Here is a 23,259-nt window from a genome sequence, read left to right on the forward strand (position 1 = left end):
CCTTTTGTCTGGACTTAGCTAGAGTTCTTTGTCATCATGATGATTAAAGAATTTTGAGAACTCTCTGATATTCTGGATGAATACACAATCTGTGTAGAATCTTCAGGATGATCTGAGAGTTAGTGGCTCTAAGGAAGAAGTTTTAGTGACAATAAGTTTGCTTTGAAAATTTAAATATATTTTATTTGTTTTAATATAAAATATATTTTAATATATTTTATTTATTTTAATATATATTTTGTATATTTTAATAAAAACAATGATATCTGTTACTTCTAAAATAATTCTACACAAAAACATAACTATGGGCTTTACACTATTAATTTTATGTGGCTAAGAAACATAGCAAAGCGTCTTTTAAATAAATGCATAACCATACTGAGAAACTTGAAAGTTTTATGACCTGTTTTTTTAAGATTATTTTTCATTTTAAGTTTTTCCTTTTAATTCTAATATATTCTGTAAAAAAATATTACTACTTTCCTGCCTGTAGTTTAGCTTATTATTAATCTGGTTAAATTAATGTGAAGTTAATGACTGTATTTTAGAATAACCTTCTAGAATGTAATACTTTTATTGGAACAAAACTATTTTTGCCAAAATTATGTGGAACTAATGAAAAATTAATTACTTTATAAAATGCTGGCTTTTTATCTAAAACTAATAATTCCTGTGCATCTCTTAATCCTCCTGCAAACAGTTGGCAAGAAATACAATCTAAGTTTTCCAGTTCAGATTCTCTGAGAGCTTCAGAGTCATTTTTATTTTTGTGTGATCCAACCTTTCAACTTCTCCACAACTTTAATCTTAACAAAACATCTTCTAATTAAATTCAGGCATATTCGTCCCCCAAAGCAGGAATTGGGGGATGGGGGTAGAAACACCAAGTGTAGTTTAGATTTGGGACCTCACACTCTAAAGCAGGGATGGAGGGGTAGGAACACCAAGTGTAGCTTAGATTTGGACCTCACACTAACAGTTTCCTTTCTTTACAGTTCATGCTGCACTTTTACATAATACTTTCCAATAAAATGTAATTTAAAAAAATCCTTTAAGTTGGTGCTCAACTCAGAGCCTTTTATCCACAGTTTGCTGGGTTTCACTCCATTAGCAGATCATGCAGCAGAATAAATTCCGGAATCCGAGATTTTATTTAGAAGCATGTGAAGGGGTAGATTTCAGAAGGAAAATCCCTTTAAGCTCCCAAAGCTCACATTCCTAAGATTGGTGTCGCATTGTTAGGGTGCCGTCTTGATAACGCCCTCACTCAAGAGCCACAACAGCAGATTTTACAGTTTTGTATTGGGGTTTACTTCAATAATTAAAACCTCAAACTGCCCTTTGTTGTTAGTATTTTTAATGACTCTCCTGTTGTTTAGTAGTATTTTATTTTAGTGTAACTATCTAGCAGAAGGTTTATTAACCCCGGCTTTTGTTCTTAAAACAAATACTGTGGCCTTGTTTAGTGCCTAGCACTGCACCAGACTTTGTTTATGGAAGAGGCTTTCATAATTCTCTGAAGGAGAAAAAAATATTACCTGACTTAATTCTTAATTCTTTTAGCACAAGGAGAAAAGGGTCCAAATTTGAAGACAGGTTTGGAGAGCACCACACATATATTATTGAGAAACATTCCTTTCCACAGACTTCTCTCCTGGAAGATATTTTTTTCTCATACAGAGAATGGACCCCGTTTCTTAGGTTAATTGCTGGAATATGATGAGGTTCAGTTGCATTTTTAGTAATTTTCAGATTCTATTCCAGGACATTTGGGATAGAGCCCAAGAGCTTAGCATGTTTTCCTTTTTTCATGGTAAAATTGTGCAAATATGCATTAGAGTGTGAAAACAAACAGTCTAATACATTTTTTGCAAAGCTCTTTATGTTTACTGTTTATTGCAGATACCAGATCCTAATTAAAATGCGCTAACAAAAGCCAAGACACAAAGAACAAAGATATAACAAAACTTCATCTTTATAAAATATTTGTGATTAATCCTGGGGGGTTTAGGGCCTCAAAGCACCTCAGTGGAATTTTAAAAGGCTTCTTTCACCACGCCAGGGAGGTGATAAAATTCAGTACTATCAGGGGGGTCCAAGAAAGATAAACCACACTGTGATTATTTTGGGGATGCAATCTTCCTATTAAAGAGGTTCTAATCATTCTTTGATTTGAGGTCCTGAAGGCTTTTCCCCATTATATATCCCAAATGAATAGTAACCAGCTTGGAGAGGATGTGAACAAAGAAGAGATGCTAAAAACATTCCCTTTGGAAGAGGTGGCTGTTGATCTGTGTTTCGCAGAGAATTTCTGCATGAGTGTGGGACAGATTGCTCTTGGTCTTTGTTGGAAGAATTAAAAGAGTAAATGGAAATATGAAGAGCGGTGTCGCCTGATGGGAAGGAGAAGGGATTTTTAAAGTCTCCCCAATCTCTGCAAGGTATAGAAACTATTTTCCTCTTGCTGCAATAAAATACCATGACCAAAAGCAACTTAAGGAGGGAAGGGCTTCTTTAATCTTATGGTGTTAGAGGAACAGAGTCCATGATGGTGGAGATGAAATGGCAGGAGGAGTAGGAAGTAATTAGATCACTTTTCTTCTGCATGCAGGGAGTACAGAGAGAGAAAAGGAACCGGGCTACAAACCTCCAGTGTCCACTCCTCAGGGATGTACTTACAAAGGTTCCATAACCTCCCAAACAATGTCACCCACTGGGGACCATGTAAGCATTCAAATACATGAACCTATGGGGAACATTTCTCATCAGTGTGCAGTATCAGATAACACCCATGAGAGCAAATACTTCAAAGCACACAGCACAACTGGTGCACAGCAATGTGAAGAAAGGAGAAAATTACAGGGGCTAAGTCAGAATTACTGCTTTAACCCTGCTCCAGTGGTTTGCATTTAAAAAAAATTGTCTTTTAGGCAACGTATCTGTGTAGCTATTTATTACAGAAGAGCAGATACAGGAAAATGGTCTGATGTGTTTTTAAAGATGGGGAAAAGCTGGGGCTAGAGAGATGGCTTAGGAGTTAAAAACACTTGATGCTGGTGCAGAGGACCCTGTTTGTTTCCCAACAAACCCATCAGTTGGGCCACAACTAATTGCAACTCTAGTTCCAGGGGATCTGAAGCTCTTCTTTGGCCTCTGTGGGCACTTACATGAATGTAGTGCACACATACACACACACACACACACACACACACACACACACACACACACACACTGAAAATGTTAAGATGTAGAAGTATAAAAGCCCTCACTTACTGCAGTGCTTCTCCAAGCCTGGTTCCATGAAGTCCACAGAATGGACCAGAAGAGATTCTGGCAATATCCCCAGCAGAGAGATCAGTGGGTACAAAGATGAGACATTGAACTTAATGTCCAGGAGGTGTTGAAAGAAGGCCAGTGTAGATAAAGGGCAAAACTTGAGCACTTTCATCCCAGTAGGGATGGCTAGTCATTGGGAGAATAAGCAAGGGAGTTAAAAACTCTTGTAGTCATAAGGGCGGCGGGCTGTGGCCTGGCTCCTGATAGCTTTACCTGAAATAATTACACGGAAACTGTATTCATTAAAACACTGCTTGGCCCATTAGTTTCAGCCTCTTATTGGCTAATCCTCACATCTTGATTAGCCCATTTCTAATAATCTGTGTAGCACGACGAGGTGGTGGCTTACTGGGAAAGATCTTAACCTGCATCCATCTTGGAGAGGAGAGCTGTGGCATCTGACCAGCTATGCTTTCTTTCTCCCAGCATTCTATTCTGTCTACTCCACCTATCTATGTTCTGACTTATCATGTCAAGCAGTTTCTTTATTAATTAACCAATGAAAGCAACAGATAGACAGATGACCCTCCTCCATCAGACCTCTTCCGTGAAGGGGAGGGGCTAGTGTGTGAGGAGTTATTGGACCCATAGGAATGGGTGGGTGGAGTTGTCTAGGCAGAATTTAGACAAGAGGATGTAGCACTGAACTCCACAGAGCACATTTCAGGTAGGAGACCATTCCCTTATTAAAGGAAACACAGCTGGGCAGGAAGAAGCCAGGCTGGTGGTCCCAGAAAGTAGAAGAGAGTTCTTCAAGATGGAGGAGGGTTTAGCTGCATCCAGATGAAAAGAACTGGAATAATTTTACTGATTAACTTAACCAGAGAAAGCTGCTTAATGCTCCATGTGAAAACAGTTTGGGGGAAGTGAATAGAAGACACAATGGTAGAGATGATGAAGTTAAGAGATTATCTGGCTGGGTGGGGGCAAACAGAAATAAGAGAAATGTTCCAGGGTGGCATGAAGTCTAAGGAGGACGGTTATTTAAGACAAGAGTTGAACATGTTTTTAAAATGGAGACAATAGGAAAGAAGAAGATATGCTGACCAATGGGAGATTTCCAGAAGAGTGGGAAGGAATCAGCATGGAAGGAAGGCCTGTCTGTAATAAGCTTTAGAAAGCAGAGAGACTGTGGTGGAAGAGGACGTCGGGAGAATGTAGAGGGTTACAGATGCCAGGGAATCTGTAGGCTTCATAATGCCAGGGTTTGTCTGGTGGCTCTTATTTCCTCTGTAAAGGAGTAGGCAAGGCTATCTGTTAACTGTAATGGAAGAGGCATGAAAGTTAGAGATTTCAGGAAACTGAAGACACTTTAAAACAGTAATTAAAAACCTAAGAGAAAAGCCACCAGGTAAATGTACCATGGTTATTGAGCAGAACCAAGTACCTAGATGTGATTATTGCCCATCGACTTACAATGATATCCATGGTTATGAGCATCTACTAACAGGCAGGCACAGTGGTAGGGACACATGATAGTTCTTCACAATGCAGTATAGGAAATGAAGTTCAGAACGTGAGGGAGAATCACAGTTTTCCTTGGGAACTAGAGATAAATAAGTATGAGCAGCTGAAGAGATGGAGAGAGAGCAGAGAGAGAGAAAGAGAGAGCAGAGAGAATATTCACAGAGGGCAAGCACAACAGTCAAGAAGTGTGAGAAACACGGATCCCGGAAGACTGAAGGAAGTTGTCAGGTGGGGTGAAATATGTGAGGCTGTGGAGAATGTGAAGAGGACTGAAAAAATGTTGCATGAATAATAAAAAGCCAGAGACAGATATTGGGGTTCAATCTGAAGATCAGAAAAGCAAAGCAGCTAGCCACTCCTGCCTTTATGAATCCTCAGAATGAGATTGAGCTGAGGCTGGTCTCCATTTTATATTCCTGTCTAGGGCTGGGATTAAAGGCATGCACCACTATGGCCAAACTTTTATGGTGAACTAGTGTGGCTACTGGGATTAAAGGTGTGTGCCACAACTACCTAGGCTGTATGACTGACCAGTGTGGCTGTTTTACTCTCTGATCTTCAGGCAAGCTTTATTTATTAAAATACAAATGAAATGTTACATTTCCTTTTGCATAAAATAAAATTGAAGGCTATATAATAAAGACTATATATAATAAGTACAATGACTATATAGACTATATACAAACAATAAATACATCAACAATGTCTAGTCTATTTACATTTGACAAATTTAGAGAAAATACTCTATTATCTATCCTATCTTGGTAAGTCCAAAGTCTTGTTCCTAATTTATTTTCTATCATAACTTTCTTTCTGCATATGGTAAACAAGGAAAATTATAACTATCTACTCTTCAACTTCCTTAGAGACCAAAGAAGGATCTAATATTAACTGAGTAAGCAGGAAGTACAAGCAAGAAATTTCCGAAATTTGTAAGAAATGACAGAAACAGCTGGCTGGCTGGACAGTCACCCAAAGTTCCTCTGCAATGTTGAGGCATTCATCTTTGGCCTACAGGCCTAGAATATCTGACAGATTTTTCTATGAAGTGGGGTTTTTGAAGGACTACCTTACCTTTTATGGGCAAAGTTTGGCAGTTGCTCTCTTTTGTGTCCTGTTTATCCCATTAGGACAGCATACTGTCAGTAGTTGAGGCAAGGACACTTTCTTATCCAGTGGCTTGCTTTTGTCATAAAGAAAGTAAACTCCATGTGGAGTTTCTTGAATGCCCAATATATTCTCTGAAGTAGATTGGTGATGCCAAGAGAAGACATGTCTCATTGTCAAAAACAGAGAAAAAGGAGCCTATGTTATTATTAAAACATCTTAAATGTCATATTCTGGGGATCTATGAAGTGTATGAAGATGACCTGTCTATCTAAAATATATCTTTGTTTGACATTGAAAACATACCTAATGTGATTACAGTTCAATTATAATAGGTAATTAACTACTAACCTGCATTCCCTTTTATCCTAAACAGTTGGTAACAATAATTTTCAAGGACTAGAAATTTGTATTACATAGGTACAATACCTTGAACAAGAATAAAAATGTATGTACAGTATGTCATAACAAAATTAATCTCAAATTTCTGTCAACATGCAAAATTTGTATACAATATACAAAAATCCAATCAAATGTAAAACATTTAAAACTAGTAGTTGCTTTGTAAAAGTAGATTCAATAATCTACCTTTTAATCATATCATATCCATATACTCCCCTTTTTCTTTTCAAAATAAGAACTTGAATCAAATTTTCCTTTGTTTAGTTTTCTTCTGACCATTACCATTAACAACTTGTAACCAATCCTCCTAAACAATGACAAATATACATAGCCAACTGAACAACCAAAACCCACTCACCCCACCTCTTGGGAATGTGGATGTCATATCCGTAAATTTATTTTCTGCTGTCTGAGGGTGATGGTTTCTTTTTTTTTTTTCTTTTTTCTTTTGGTGTTTTATTATTTATTTATTATTACAAAGTCATTTTCTGTACAATAAGTTTTTAGTTCTTAGTACTTCTCCTGGATAATTAAGTACGCAGTTTTTGTTAAATTATTTCTAGTGTGTTAGAAAGTTGTAACCCAAGGTCACCTCTTATGATAATTGATTACTTTATTTATTTATTTATTAAAGATTTCTGTCTCTTCCCCACCACCACCTCCTATATCCCTCCTTTCCCCCCAATCAAGTCCTCCTCCCTCAGCAGCCCAAAGAGCAATCAGGGTTCCCTGACCTGTGCGAAGTCCAAGGACCACCCACCTCCATCCAGGTCTAGTAAGGTGAGCATCCAAACTGCCTAGGATCCCCCAAAGCCAGTACGTGCAGTAGGATCAAAAACCCACTGCCATTGTTCTTGAGTTCTCAGTAGTCCTCATTGTCTGCTATGTTAAGCTAGTCCGGTTTCATCCCAGCTTTTTCAGACACAGGCCAGCTGGCCTTGGTGAGTTCCCGATAGAACATCCATTGTCTCAATGTGTGGGTGCACCCCTCAAGGTCCTGAGTTCCTTGCTCGTGCTCTCTCTCCTTCTGCTCCTGATTGGACCTTGAGATTTCTATCCAGTGCTCCAATGTGGGTCTCTGTCTCTGTCTTTTTTCATTGCCTGATGAAGGTTAATATTCAGGAGGATGCCTATATGTTTTTCTTTGGGTTCTCCTTCTTATTTAGCTTCTCTAGGAATGTGAATTATAGGCTCAATGTCGTTTATTTATGGCTAGAAACCAAATATGAGTGAGTACATCCCATGTTCCTCTTTTTGGGTCTGGCTTACCTCACTCAGAATAGTGTTTTCTATTTCCATCCATTTGTATACAAAATTCAAGAAGTCCTTCTTTTTTACTGCTGAGTAACACTCTAATATGTATATATTCCATACTTTCTTCATCCATTCTTCCGTTGAAGGACATCTCGGTTGTTTCCAGGTTTTGGCTATTACAAACAATGCTGCTATGAACATAGTTGAGCATATACTTTTGTTCTATGATAAGGCCTCTCTTGAGTATATTCCCAAGAGTGGTATTGCTGGGTCCAGGGGTAGGTTGATCCCTAATTTCCTGAGAAACTGCCACACTGCTTTCCAGAGTGGTTGCACAAGTTTGCATTCCCACCAGCAATGGATGAGTGTACCCCTTTCTCCACAACCTCTCCAGCAAAGGCTATCATTGATTTTTTTTTATTTTAGCCATTCTGACAGGTGTAAGATGGTATCTTAAAGTTGTCTTGATTTGCATTTCCCTGATCGCTAAGGAAGTTGAGCATGACCTTAAGTGTCTTTTGGCCATTTGAACTTTTTTTTGTTGAGAATTCTCTGTTCAGCTCAGTGCCCCATTTTATAATTGGGTTGATTAGCCTTTTATGGTCTAGTTTCTTGGGTTCTTTATATATTTTAGAGATCAGACCTTTGTCAGTTGCGGGGTTGGTGAAGATCTTCTCCCAGTAAGTTGGTTGCCTTTTTGTCTTAGTGACAGTGTCCTTTGCTTTACAGAAGCTTCTCAGTCTCAGGAGGTCCCATTTATTCAATGAGGCCCTTAATGTCTGTGCTGCTGGGGTTATACGTAGGAAGTGGTCTCCTGTACCCATGGGTTGTAGAGTACTTCCCACTTTCTCTTCTATCAGGTTCAGTGTGTTCAAATTGATATTGAGGTCTTTGATCCATTTGGACTTGAGTTTTGTGCATGGTGATAGATGTGGATCTATGTTCATTCTTCTACTAATTGACATCCAGTTTTGCCAGCACAATTTGTTGAAGATGCTCTCTTTTTCCATTGTATACTTTTAGCTCCTTTATAGAAAATCAGGAGTTCATAGGTTTGTGGGTTAAAGTCAGGGTCTTCTATTCGATTCCATTGGCCGACTTCTCTGTTTTTATGCCAATACCAAGCTGTTTTCAATACTGTAGCTCTGTAATAGAGTTTGAAGTCAGGGATGGTAATGCCTCCAGACGATCCTTTATTGTATAAGATTGTTTTGGCTATCCTGGGTTTTTTGTTTTTCCATATAAAGTTGATTATTGTCTTCTCCAGATCTGTGAAGAATTTTGATGGGATTTTGATGGGGATTGCATTGAATCTATAGATTGCTTTTGGTAGAATTGCCATTTTTACTATGTTGATCCTCCCAATCCAAGAGCAAGGGAGATCCTTCCATTTTCTGGTGTCCTCTTCAATTTCTTTCTTCAAAGACTTAAAGTTCTTGTCAAATAGATCTTTCACTTCCTTGGTCAGAGTTACCCCAAGATATTTTATGCTATTTGTGGCTACCGTGAACGGTGATGCTTCTCTGATTTCCCTCTCTGCTTCTTTATTCTTAGTGTATAGGAAGGCAACTAATTTTTTGGAGTTGATCTTGTATCCTGCCACATTACTAAAGGTGTTTATCAGCTGTAGGAGTTCTCCGGTAGAGTTTCTGGGGTCATTTATGTATACTATCATATCATCTGCAAATAACGAAAGCTTAACTTCTTCCTTTCCAATACGAATCCCCTTGATCCCCTTATGTTGTCTTATTGCTATTGCTAGAACTTCAAGCACTATTTGAAGAGGTATGGAGAGAGTGGACATCCTTGTCGTGTTCCTGATTTTAGTGGGATGGCTTTGAGTTTTTCTCCATTTATTTTAATGCTAGCTGTTGGCTTTCTGTAAATAGCTTTTATTATATTTAGGTATGACCTTTGTATCCCTAGTCTCTCCAAGACCTTTATCATAAAGGGGTGTTGAATTTTGTCGAATGCTTTTTCAGCATCTAATGAAATGATCATATGGCTTTTTTCTTTCACTTTATTTATATGGTGGATTACATTTATAGATTTGCCTATGTTGAACCAGCCCTGCATCTCTGGGATGAAGCCTACTTGATCATAGTGGATAATTTTTCGGATGTGTTCTTGGATTCGGTTTGCCAGTATTTTATTGAGAATTTTTGCGTCCATATTCATGAGTGAGATAGGCCTGTAATTCTCTTTCTTGGTTGGGTCTTTGTGTGGTTTTGGTATCAGGGCAACTGTAGCTTCATAAAAGGAATTTGGCAATGACTCTTCTGTTTCTATATTGTGAAATACATTAAGGAGTATAGGTATTAGGTCTTCTTGGAAGTTCTGGTAGAATTCTGCATTGAAACCATCTGGTTCTGGGCTTTTTTTGGAAGAAAGATTTTTGATAACGGTTTCTAGTCCTTCGCCACTAACAGGTCTGTTTAGATCGTTCACCTGGTCTTGGTTTAGCTTTGGTATATGGTATTTATCTAAAAAATGTGCATTTCTTTTGCATTTTCCAGTTTTGTTGCATATAGGCTTTTATAGTAAGATCTAATCATTCTCTGAATTTCCTCTGTTTCTGTGGTTATGTCCCCCTTTTCATTTTTGATTTTATTTATTTGCGTCTTCTCTTTCTGTTGTTTATTTAGTTTTTATGGGGGTTTGTCAATCTTGTTGATTTTCTCCAAGAACCAACTTTTTGTTTCATTGATTCTTTGGACTGTTTTCTGTGTTTCTATTTTGTTGATTTCTGCCCTCAGTTTGATTATTTCCAGTCTTCTACTCCTCCTGAGCGTGTCTGCTTCTTTTTTTTTCTAGAGCTTTCAGGTGTGCTGTTAAGTCCCCAATGTATGCTTTCTCTGTTTTCTTTAAGTGGGCACGTAGTGCTATGAACTTTCCTCTTAGCACTGCTTTCATTGTGTCCCATAGGTTTGAGTATGTTGTCTCTTTATTTTCATTAAATTCAAGGAAGACTTTAATTTGTTTCTTAATTTCTTCCTTGACCCAGGTGTGGTTCATTAGTTGACTGTTCAGTTTCCATGAGTTTGTCAGCTTTCTGGGGGTAGCATTGTTGTTGCCTTCTAACTTTAGTCCATGGTGATCTGATAAGACACAGGTGGACACTGATTTTTTTTGTATCTGTGGAGGTTTCCTTTGTTTCCGAGTATGTGGTCAATTTTCAAGAAGGTTCCATGAGCTGCAGAGAAGAAGGTATATTCTTTCCTATTTGGGTGGAATGCTCTATAGATGTCTGTTAAGTCCATTTGCTTCATTACCTCCAATAATTCTCTTAATTCTCTATTAGGTTTCTGTCTGATTGACCTGTCCAATGGAGAGAGAGGTGTGTTGAAGTCTCCTACTACTAGTGTGTGTGGTTTGATGTCTGCCTTGAGTTCTAGTAATATTTCTTTTACATTAGTGGGTGCTTTTATATTAGGGACATAGATATTCAGGATTGAGACTTCATCCTGACGAATTGTTCCTGTTATGAATATAAAGGGTCCCTCTCGATCTCTTCTGATTGATTTTAGTTTGAAGTCAGTTTTGTTAGAAATTAGTATGGCCACACCTGCTTTTTTCTTAGGACCGTTTGCTTGAAACACCTTTTCCCAACCCTTTACTCTGAGTAGATGCCTGCCTTTGTGGTTGAGATGTGTTTCTTGCAAACAGCAGAATGTTAGATCCTGTTTTCGTATCCAGTCTCTTAGCCTGTGCCTTTTTATAGGTGAATTGAGACCATTAATATTAAGTGATATTAATGACCAGTGGTTGTTTACTCCGGTTTATTCTTATTGCTTTTGGTAGTAGAGTTTGTGTGTCTCCCTTTTTTGTGTTGTGTTGGTGAAGGGTCGCTAGATACCTGAGTTATTGTAGGCAGTGTTGGCAATGTTGGATTCCTTGGGTTGCGATTTTCCTTCTATTACTTTCTGTAGGGCTGGATTTGTGGCTACATATTGTTTAAATTTGTTCTTATCCTGGAATGTCTTGTTTTCTCCATTGATAGTGAACAATAGCTTGGCTGGGTATAGTAGTTTGGGTTTTCATCCATGGTCTCTTAGATTCTGCAGTACCTTTATCCAGGACCTTCTGGCTTTCATGGTTTCCATAGAGAAGTCAGGTGTAAGTCTGATCAGTTTACCTTTATAAGTTACTTGGCCTTTTTCCTTTGCAGCTCTTAACATTCTTTCTTTAACCTGTATATTTTGTGTTTTGTTTTGATTATTATATGGTGAGGGGATGTTTTTCTTTGATCCAGTCTGTTTGGTGTTCTGTATGCTTCTTGAATATTCAAAGGAATATCTTTCTTTATGTTGGGAAAATTTTCTTCCATAATTTTGATAAAAATATTTTCTGGGCCTTTGAGCTGTGACTCTTCTCCTTCTTCTATTCCTATTATTCTTAGGTTTGGTCTTTTTATTGTGTCCCATATTTCCTGAATGTTTTGTGATGAATATTTGTTGGCTTTGCTGTTTTCTTTGATCAGTGCGTTTATTTTCTCTATGGTGTCCTCAGAATCTGAGATTCTTTTTTCTATCTCTTGTATTCTATTGATTATGCTTGTTACTGTAGACTCTGCTTGTTGACCTAGATTTTCCATATCCAGCTGGTCCTCAGTTTGTGTTTTCTTCCTTGCTTCCATTTCAGTTTTCAATTATTGAACTGTTTCGATTACCTGTTTGATCTTTTTTTTTTTTTTGGTTTCCCAGGGTATCATGTACGTATTTATTCATTTCTTCAAACTTTTTGTTATACTTCCCATCCATTTCTATAAGGGCGTTGTTTACATGTTGTTTAAGGGACTCTATTGCTTTCATAAAGTCAATTTTTTACACTTCTTCTGTGTTATGGTGTTCAAATCCTTCTGTTGTAAGATCATTGGGTTCTGGTGTTTTTATGTTGTTTTTCAGATTATTGGGTGAATTCTTGCCTTGGTGCCTGCCCATCTCCTCCTATCAATGCTATCTAATCGGTCTTTTAAAACAGGATCAGGTTTCCCTGCTAGCCAGGGGCTCCTCTTACAAAATGCCCTCGCTCTGTTTCCTGGCTCCTGTTGGGGGCCAAGATACCTCTCACCCCTCAGTAGGGTCTTCAGTAACAGGACCAGGCTCCCCGTTTGCCAGGGACCTCGCCAACAAAAGGCCTACCTCTTTGATTTAATTGTAGTGGGGCGATCTGCTCTAGGTGTTGCTCTCTGGTCCCTGCTGCCTGTGTCTGCCACCGCGCCAGTCCCCGCCAGTCCCTGCCGCCTGCCTCCTGCGGCCTGAGTCTGCTGCCGCACCAGTCCCTGCTGTTCCCAGCTGCCTGCAGCCTGCGTCTGCCTCTGTGCCAGTCCCCGCCTCCTGTGTCTGCCCTCTCTCTTTTTTTTTCAACGATTTATTTATTGTGTATACAACATTCTGCCTCGATGTATGCCCACACACCAGAGGAGAGCACCAGATCTCAGTACAGACGGTTGTGAGCCACCATGTGGTTGCTGGGAATTGAACTCAGGACCTCTGGAAGAGCAGCTAGTGCTCTTAACCTCTGAGCCATCTCTCCAGCCCCCTGGTGATGGTTTCTTTAGGGGATCCTAAGAAGAAAAATATGCGTTAATTGTCAAATTCTGGGAGAGGCAGCTGTGTCATTTGTTGTCCAGTCTCTGCATAATGGGAAAGTTCAGGGCTTGTCTCAAGTCCTGGCTAAAGTAGTCTGTGAGGCTGGATCATCTCAGTTAGCCACCTCGAAATCGTGCTGAGCAGTTTGTAGTCCAAAGCCAATCGTTAGGTGGTGTTCTTGAGTTTAGTGGTGTTATCATAGTCCTGGAGGAATCATTGTTGTGGGGCCCCATCCTGCTTTTGGAGACTCCAAAGATTGCTGTTTGGCAAGCTCATGGTTTGCTGCAGAAAACTGATAAAGACTCAAACTGGAAATCATGTACAGGAAGGTAGATGAAATCTTTTCTAGAATTAGTTGGTACTCTCACTGATCATTAATATCATCATAAAAGTTTAACATATGTATATAAATATAAGCTTAATATATATGTATATGTATTTACGTATTAATCTTATAAATCTTATACTTTAAGAAAAGCTGTTATATGGTCAATATAAAACTAAAGGATAATGAGATTAGTAGCAATTAAATAGTCCTTAAATATTTGTTTTTCTTCTGTACCATATCAGGTGGTTCTTCTGACCTGAGACAGAGATTTTGGATTTCACTTTAATAAGCATGCTTGGGTGTAGAGAAGGAGAGAGCCACACTCCAACTTCAAAATTAATTGGACTGGAATTACAAAAAGACCATTTGTATATATATCTGTAGAGAACAACAGAAACAAACATTTGGGAAGATTTATGAAATTTTACCTTGTTGGAAATGTGATATGCCAATAGGCTAATTTAATCTTAGGCTAATTTTCTTGAGACATTTTTTCTGGATTATTTGACCTTTTTCTTCTGATGTCCAGTTGTCTTCAGATTCCTTTGCTGAATCCTTTAATCTCCTGAAAACACAGAAACAAAACCCTTCCCCAACCCTAATTTTGAGGAGATTCTCTTTTGGCAAGTTATATCTAATGAAATGAAAACTATTTGTTTGTTTTATAGGTTAGTTTAGATTAAATGATCATGCTGTTTGATGAAATATCGTCTCTTCTAATTAAGAGGTGTCTCTTGTTCAAATCGAATCTTTGTCACTTTTTATGGTATCCATAGCTTTTCTTCTTCTGTGGAAACAAAAGCAAACCCTTTCCCCAATGTAACACATGTCCTGGCTTCCATTCTGAGCTCAGTACATCTTTAAAGTATATCAACTTATTTAATTCTGGAGTTTTTTTCTTCTATCCAATGTATCTCCAGAGTTATTGTTTCTTTCTCATTAGCATTTAGAAAATTCAAAGTTAATAAAGCATTATAAATATATTTCTGGGGGTATATTTTTGTCCCTGTTTATTTAAGATACCCTTTAGAGTTTGGTTTGCTCTTTCTCTTATTGCTTACCCTGAAGGATTGTGTGGTATACCTGTAATATGCTTTATATTATAATAAGCAAAAAACTGTTTTATTGTCTTAGAGTCATATGCTGGAGCATTGTCTGTCTTTATTTGTATAGACATACTCATGATGGCCATATTTCTAGCAAAGTGTTATTACTGAATCAGTCTTTTCCAAACTCAAAGCAGTTACCCTTTGAAAATATAAATAGGTATCAGTGGTGTGGTGCACATATTATAGTTTTCCAAATTCTACAAAATGAGATCTGTCAGATTTCATTCCTTTGAGCACCCTTTGGATTACTTCCTGCAGATAGTGTTGTTTGGTGGACATTTTCTTATAAATTCCTTGGCTTGTTGCCATGTGGTAGAAAAATATTTTTTGAACTTTTACTATTGACTGATATTTTTAATGAAATTCTGAGGCCTTTAGTACATTTCCAATTAGTAATTGATCAATTTCTGCATTACCTTGTGCTAAGGACCTGTCAGACACATATGGGATCAGATGTGTGTTATGTATATGGAATGATTTGTACCTGATTGCATCTTGTAACCAAATAAATATTAATATCAATTCTGTATCATTTGGTATAAATTCAGTGGTTTATATATGCAAAACATCTCATTCTACATGACGTATTGAGAGGTTCTTTAAAATCCCTTTGTACCATGATAATAGCATATAATTCTGACTTTTTGACAGAATCATAAGTACTTTGATCCACTTTACTTAAATTTTCTTTTTTGTAACTTGCCTTTCTAGATTTATTTGCATCAGTAGAGGATGAAGAATGCTTATTGGTTATTGGTGTTTCTCACACAATGTGAGGAAGAATATAGCTAGTTCTCTTTATAAATTAAATTCTCTTGCTTTGGTATATTTGTTGTTAATATCTCCCAAAAAATTACTACAAGCTCTTTGCCAGAGTTCACTTTCTGCCCATAATTTGCCAATGCCATCATTATTAAAAGGTACTATAATATCTCCTGGGTCTATTCCTGCTAATTGACAGTCTTGATTTTTTAAAAATATTTATTTATTAATTTATTATGTATACAATATTCTGTCTGTGTGTATGTCTGCAGGCCAGAAGGGGGCACCAGACCTCATTACAGATGGTTGTGAGCCACCATGTGGTTGCCGGGAATTGAACTCAGGACCTTTGGAAGAGCACACAATGCTCTTAACCACTGAGCCATCTCTCCAGCCCTCGGTTTTTTTTTTTTAGAATTAACTCAGAGACATTTCCCACATAAGTTTTAATTTTTTTTGTCCAGTTTATGTGGTAAACATACCTATTCTAAGATAATATCTTCCCTGTGAATTAAAATTCCTGTAGAGGGATTTTTGAAGAGTAATATGACTAGAATGCAGTTAAGATTTGAATCCACACAATCCATAAATGCCTTCTGTAATTCTTTCTTCAATCAAAGTCAATTATCTCTCAGCTTCAGCTGATCATTCCCTGGCATTATTTAAATACTTGTCACTTGCTAAGGTTTTGTTTAAATTAATCAGGTCATCAGGACCTATCCCAATAATACACCATAGATGGGAAATGTCTCCTAGCAATCTTTGGAAGTCATTAAGAGCCTGCAATTGATCTTTCCTAACCTACACCATTTGAAGTCTAATTTTTTTGTAAACCTATTTTATAGCCTAAATGATTAATAGAATCTCTTCCTTGTATTTTTCAGGAGCAATTAATTTTTCTTTACTTCTTCAAACATTCTTTCTAAAGTGTCTACATTGGAGTCAAATAGCAAAATGTCATCCATGTAATGGTAAACCATAAAGTTAAGAAATTGCTTACTTATCATTTTCAATGACTGACTTACAAAATATTGTCACAGGTGGGGCTATTTGACTTTCCCTGTGGGGGAATCTCCCACAAAGGCAAATTTTTCTCTTTTTCTTGTAAAGGTATAGTGAAGAACAATCTTTTAAATCAATAACTATAAGAGGCTATCCTCTAGGCAATAGAGAAGGCAAAGAAATTCTAGACTAGAAATCCCATTGACTGAATCACCTTATTAACAGCTCTTAGATCTGTTACCACTCTCCATTTTCCATCTTTCTTTTTAGTGATAAATACAGAATTCCAAGGGCTGGTTGATTTTTCAATATGCTGAGACTCTAAGTTGCTCCTGTGCCAGCTGTACTAAAGCCTGCAGTTTCTCTATTGCTAAAGGCCATTGCTTAACCCATACATGTTGTCTGTTAACCATATAAAGGTAGGACTGTTGGTGCCTTTGAAATATCAGCAGCTGTTTTGATCTGTTCTTGTATAACCTGGATGGTGGGTGACTGTTCTTTATAATATGTTGTAATATTTTTCCTAGAAACATTTGTTATTTTATGGTTTGTTTCTTAGACTGGGGGAATGTTAATGTGAGTATTCCATTGCTGTAACAAATCACATCCCCACAAATTCATTGCTATGTTAGCCACATATGGTTTTAATATTCCTCTCTGTTCTTTTGGCCCTATACATTCAGCCCATCATGTGCTCTGCTTTACCTGAGATAAAGCTCCAATCCCTAAAAACTTAACATTTATGTTCTGAAGAGGCCAATTTGGACGCCAAGATTCTGATGAAATTATTTTTACATCCACACCTGTGTCTACCAGAACTTCAATGACAACATCATTTATTTGAATTTGAATTACAGTCTTTGTTCATCTATAGAAGTTTGCCAGAATACTCACTTTATGTTTTCTCCTATTTTTTTGTTCTTTTTTCTATAGCTGTTTTATCATCCAGAGCAGCAGTATGGCTTCTTACAATAGGCATTAAGTTTTTTAATTGTACTGGGAAGGGGAATTTCCTTTAAGAGACAGGAAATGATTGAACTGAATTTGGCATAAGGGCCTATAAAGGGCTTCCCATGAAGTTTACTGACAGCAAGGGATTACCTTGAAATATTCCTCATTGGCCTACATTCATTAGTTCAATGCCTGCCTTTGCCACATTTTCTGTATAATCCAGAAAGGAGGGCAATTTGAATGGATTATGCTTAGAAAAACATTGTTTATAGGAACACTCTGTCTATAATCCCTCTTAAGGTGGTCTTGTTTGCCACGATTATGACATTTTGATTTTCCACAAACCTCTGTAAATTACTTCTCCTGTTCATATATCATCATGCTCATGAGATTCAATATCAACTATATCTTGAATCCATTCCTCCAATGGTGTTGACCTTGCCTTTAATTGCCTAATTATCCTTTTGCATAGAGAATTAGCATTTTCAAAAGCTAGAGATTCAATTATTATTTGTCCAGCTTATGAATTTGGTATCATTCTATTTACTGATGAAGTCAATGAATAGATAGATAGATAGATAGATAGATAGATAGATAGATAGATAGATAGATAGAAGAAATCTATAAAGGCTTCCTTTGGGCCCTATATAGTAAATGACTCAATCTTCTTTCCTATTTCTCCAATTCTGCCCCAAACATTCAGAGCTGCTGTGTGGCATAAATCCAGGGTGTGGTCATCACATGAAGCTTGCCTTTCTATAATAGCATTGTCTTCTTCTCCAAGAATTTGATCTTGGGGGACTTCCTCACCTCTAGCTTTTCTCTGTTGTTCAATAATCTTAGCCTCTTCTCTGAACCAGGTACTCTATTGTAATTGTGGACCAGGCATAAAACAACTTTAACCAATTCTATCCAGTCATTAGGGATTACAAGCTAACCACGAGTTTAACATTTGCTTCACAAAAGTGAATGCATGCCATATGAGACAATTGCTTCCTTGAATCTCCTTAAATATCTAACCTTGGCACAGGAGCCCAGTCAGCTAGGACAGATCCTCTGTCGTTTGGCAATTCCTTAGGCCTTAGGCTGTTCTTCTCTATTCTTAAAATTCAATGCTGAAATTGGTTCTCCATTAAATTCCTCTGTCTGAATTTGAATATCTCTGTGATCTGTTTTATTAGGTTTTTCGAAGTCCTGTGTCTTAGCACTCAGGTTAACCAACTTTTTTAGTTATAAGAGGAAAATTATAAATCTGATGTTTACAATTGATATTACATAAATCACATCTAAATTAGATAACCTCTCATTTAATCGATCTATTTTCTGTAGACCGCTTTTGGGTGGGTTACTTAGTCTAGGGGTTGTAACCCACCCTGCAGTCAGTTATTCCAGGGTCACGGAGAGGTACTATCTGGAAGATAATGGGCTAAGAGAAAAGAAGAAGGCTAAGTGGGGTTCTTGTCAACGCCTTCATTTATTAGAGATGGGGTACAGCTTATATAGGGTAAGGAGTTTGGCTTGGGATGGGGGCGGGGGCATGGAATCTTGCCACGTGGTCCACAGTCACGTAGGCCAGGAAGTCACAACTAGGAGATGACACACCTAATTCTCTAGATAGTTTGGAATGTGGGGCGGGTTCTGCTAAGAGATAGCTCTCTAGTATATTATCATACAAAGATCCAAATCCCTCCATTATAATGTTTTTTTCCCCATTTTTAATGTGGGAAAAACTCTCTCTTTTAGCTAATTTAAGAATTCCCAATTGTCTTATCACATCTACCAATGATGTTGGTGGAGATGTGAGGCTTGTTGCTGCTGCATAGAACAGTAAAAGCCTGATTGGATTTCAAGGCACCTGCCTAGTTTGGTAGTAGCCTAAGAAGGGGGTTCAGGAGAGCCTGTAGCCCATGGTGGAGAGAGGGGGCAGGAGCAGCAAGAGCTGGTTATCTATAAAAAAATGCACAGGGGTGTTAGAGTCTTGGGGGAAAAATAAAAGAAAGCTTGGCCAGCTGGGACTGGAGCTCTGGTCTATGCCAGTGGCCAAAAGGCCTTAGGCAAATGACTTTTTTGTGTGAATTCATACCCCAAATATTGGGCCCCAAATATAGCACAAATAATAAAAACTCAGAAACAGATGTTGGGGTTACCTCTACTTCTGACTGAAATGGCGATCCTGCCTACAGGAATCTCAGCATGAGACTGTGTGTGAGCACTGTCTCCTCCCGTCTTATTTTCCTCTCTAGTGCTGGGTGTAAAGGCATGACCACCACATGACCCTGCCTGCTGAGTTGACCTTGTAAACAGCTCTCTACTTCCACCCACCATGCATAATGACATTAATGGGAACCCACATTAATGTGCCCCACACCTGACTGCCTAAGTAAATTTTGGCATCTCAAAGACTCCCCACTCTCCACCATTTGATATTTTTGGAATGTATGGTTTAAGAGAATCCAGTAAAGAGTTACCCTGAGACATCGTAGGGATAAGTCACACAAATTTTAAAATGAAGCTATGTTATTGCATTTTTGTTGTCTTTCCAAGGGTCTTCAATTTCTAGAGTGGCCCAATGATTTGTGCTCAAGGACTTAATAAATATTTGTTCAATAAATAAGTTGATGTGTGCAAAGGCTTTAGACTTCGATGGTTAGGTCTTGATAGTCTCCTCGGACGGTCAGCAGTTGGATGGCAAAAACTGTCAGTGCCATCAACAAAGATTTTAACCTTGATCGGAAAATATTGTTTGCTTTGTTGGGTATAAAAATTCATAGTCAGCCTACACAATTGTGCTAAGAATTATATAAAGGCACAAGTGGGTGATTAAATTCAACCCATTTTCACTCACAACGCTGTGTGCTTTGGTGAGGGGCTGTGTCAGCCCAGAGATGGAAGGAGGTTTTGAAATACACATTTACCCATGGAGAAATCCTTGTTCTGTATGTAACACAAAGGACCCTCAGGAAGTGGAGTCTGTATCTCCCTCCTTCTACCAGGGGTCACCTGTGTGCTCTGAACTGTGCCCTTCCAAAGGAGCTTGAAATCGAGTGTAGCAGTGTCCTTAGCACACCTGGCCTCCTCTCCAGCTGCCTGGAGGATTACGTTTTGGGAGGTCTTTGAGAGCCCAGGAGGGAAGATGGAATATAAAGAAACTCTAGCCTCCCTATTAAAATGCCAAGTACTGGGTCTGACCTAACAATAGCAAACAAACAGCAAGCTGTGATCTGTTTTTAATTCCAAATGAGAACCCATCCCAAAGAGAGTCAAGAAGGAAAGGCAGCTTGGTCACAATGTATGCTTTGGCTGAGGACTCCAGGAAGCCTCCCTTTTGTTAACCTTAGCTCCATCCCCCCTCCCTTCCTAGAAGCTTAACTCCCAGCACTGAAATGGTTGTGTATTGAGGATAAGGCTGTTGACAATAGGGTTTAAGCTGCATAAATAACTGCAAATTGCTGTTTGGCTCAACAACTGCCAGCAACAAATGTGTGAGAAAGGAGATGATACATGGAGCATAAACTGTGGGAGGAAGGGCTGGGGAGCAAGGGATTGGGATCTGGCAATCAGCTCTGGGTGTAAAAGGCACTCTGACAAGGTGATCACAGGCCAGCTACAGAAGTTATTTTGACGGGACATGTGGTGCACTTCAAATAGAGGACGGAGACACAGATGACGGGTAGGGCGTTACAGGAAAGTTCTGGTCTAATGAACAAGCTACCGTGGTAACTGAGCAATAGAATGAAATGTTCCACATATTCACCTCACATTTTTCACTCCACTCTTGTGGTAATGTGGGAAGTGACAGGAAAAGTGTCTTATAGGGAAAGGAGAAAGTGCAGTGGCTCAGTGGGTAAAGGCATTGTTGCCAACCCAGCCTGAGTGTGCTCTCTCTTTTGACTTCACATGGATGCTATGATGGTGTGCGCACACACATCACATGAGCGCACGTGTTTACAAGTGCATGTACACACATACATGCACACCGATAATCAAACAAAGGCATGGATTTCATTAGGGAGAAGGGAAAGTGCTGGTTCAGACAGCCAGTTTTGCTCCCTGGGCTCCCTGGTAAAATTATTGGTGTGTTCTCCAATATTCATCTGTATACAACCCTTCCGTCCTGGGCCACAGGAGGCCTCAAGGTGAACAGACCAGCTGCCATCATGCATATTGGCTCATTCCAAGGGCCTATGCAGGGTCCTCCTATGTCCCACCACCATTTCCTTGTTCCTGTCCTTTCCAGCCTCTCGGGTTCACGAGCCCCTTTGTTTTAACCACGGGGTCTTCCTCCCGCAGTCTCTGGAAACCAATTACCCCAGAAAAGCACTTCACTAAATTAGATCAGAGGAGCGTTAGGTGGGGAAAGATAGAATCCACTGTGTGTAAAAAGATTAAAGGCCTGAAGACAGCACGCAGCATCCTTCCTGTACTGCCATGACCTTCCATAGTCGGTTCCTCCCTTTTGTCTTAGACAATGCTTGTGCCAAAATAGTTTTCTTTCCTGATTGTCCCCAACCCAGCCCAGTCACAGGCTATCTGGTTTTGGTTTTTATAGTTAAATAAGTTGTATAAGAGCTTGGTAGCTTAAGATAATAAGTTATCCTTATTCGTGGATCTGAGAAGCTGAGTGGCTCTACTTTCTGTCTGCTCTGCAGTTGGCTGACATAGCTCTGCTTGATTCATATTTATTCCATATGGATTCTTAATACAAATTATTTATGCTAAGGGGAGCAGTGACGATTTATCTGGGGAATGACTCTTTCAAAGCAGAGAGCCCAAAGGGCAAGTAGTAACCTAGGACTTTCTTAAGGCTTAGACTTAGAAATAATATACTTTCACCTCTCTCTCTCTCTCTCTCTCTCTCTCTCTCTCTCTCTCTCTCTCTCTCTCTCTCTCTCTCTCTCCCTCTCATTTTTTTGAAACAGGGTTTCTCTGTAGCTTTGGAGCCTGTCCTGGAACTCGCTCTGCAGAGCAGGATGGCCTTGAACTCACAGAGATCAGCCTGCATCTGCTGGGATTAAAGGCCTGCTTCTCTTTCATTGCAGCTGAGGGAGGGCAGTGGGGTACTCCACCTCTGTGAAACTATAGCAAAAACTGAAGCAAGAACATTCAGCCAAGCTCTCTGGGTCCTTCCCTGGCATTTCTCACCATGATGTAAAGAACAAGAAGTTCTTTGGAACTGCTTCTAATCTGCTTCTTTGTTGCTGTGATGAAATACCATGGCCAAAAGAATTTCAGGGACAAAGGGTTGATTTCAGCTTGTACCTCTGTCATTAAGAGGGCAGGAACCAGAACACCAACTGCAGAGGAAGGACTTAATGGCTCACTCTCTAGCTCATTCTCAGCTTCCCTTTCACGTTTTCCTTTTATTGAAAACAGATTCTTTTCTCATACAATATATCCTGACTATAGTTTTCCCTCCCTCCACTCCTCAGTTCCTCCCCACTCCTCCTCTTCTCCTCTTCCTGTCTGTCATTAGAAAAAGCTGACCACTAAGAGATAACAATCAAACATGAAAAAATAAAATATAATAAAATATAAATAAATGCGATATAAAAAATAAGATGAAGCAAAGACTATCATGTTGAAATTGGACACAGCAACACAACAAGAGGAAAAGAGTCCCAAGGGTAGGCATGAGAGTCAGAGACCCATTAGTTCTCACGCTCAGGAGTCTCATAGAAACACAAGGCTAAAATTGGTAATATACATGCTGTGAACCTGGTGCAGACCTGGGTAGACCCTCTCTTGCCCCATTCAGTCTCTGTGAGACTGTTCCTTGCTGATTTAGAGTGCCTCATTCTGCTGGTGTCTTCCATCTGCTCTGGCCCTTACATTCTTTTCACTCCTTACCCAGGATTCCCTGAGCCCTGAGGGGAGGGATTTGATGGAGACCTTCCATTTAGACTCTCTCTCTGTGTAATGTCTGCATCTGTTCCCATCTGCTGCCGAGGAA

Source organism: Microtus pennsylvanicus, chromosome 7 (genome assembly GCF_037038515.1).
Source record: "Microtus pennsylvanicus isolate mMicPen1 chromosome 7, mMicPen1.hap1, whole genome shotgun sequence".
NCBI classification, from domain to species: Eukaryota; Metazoa; Chordata; class Mammalia; order Rodentia; family Cricetidae; genus Microtus; species Microtus pennsylvanicus.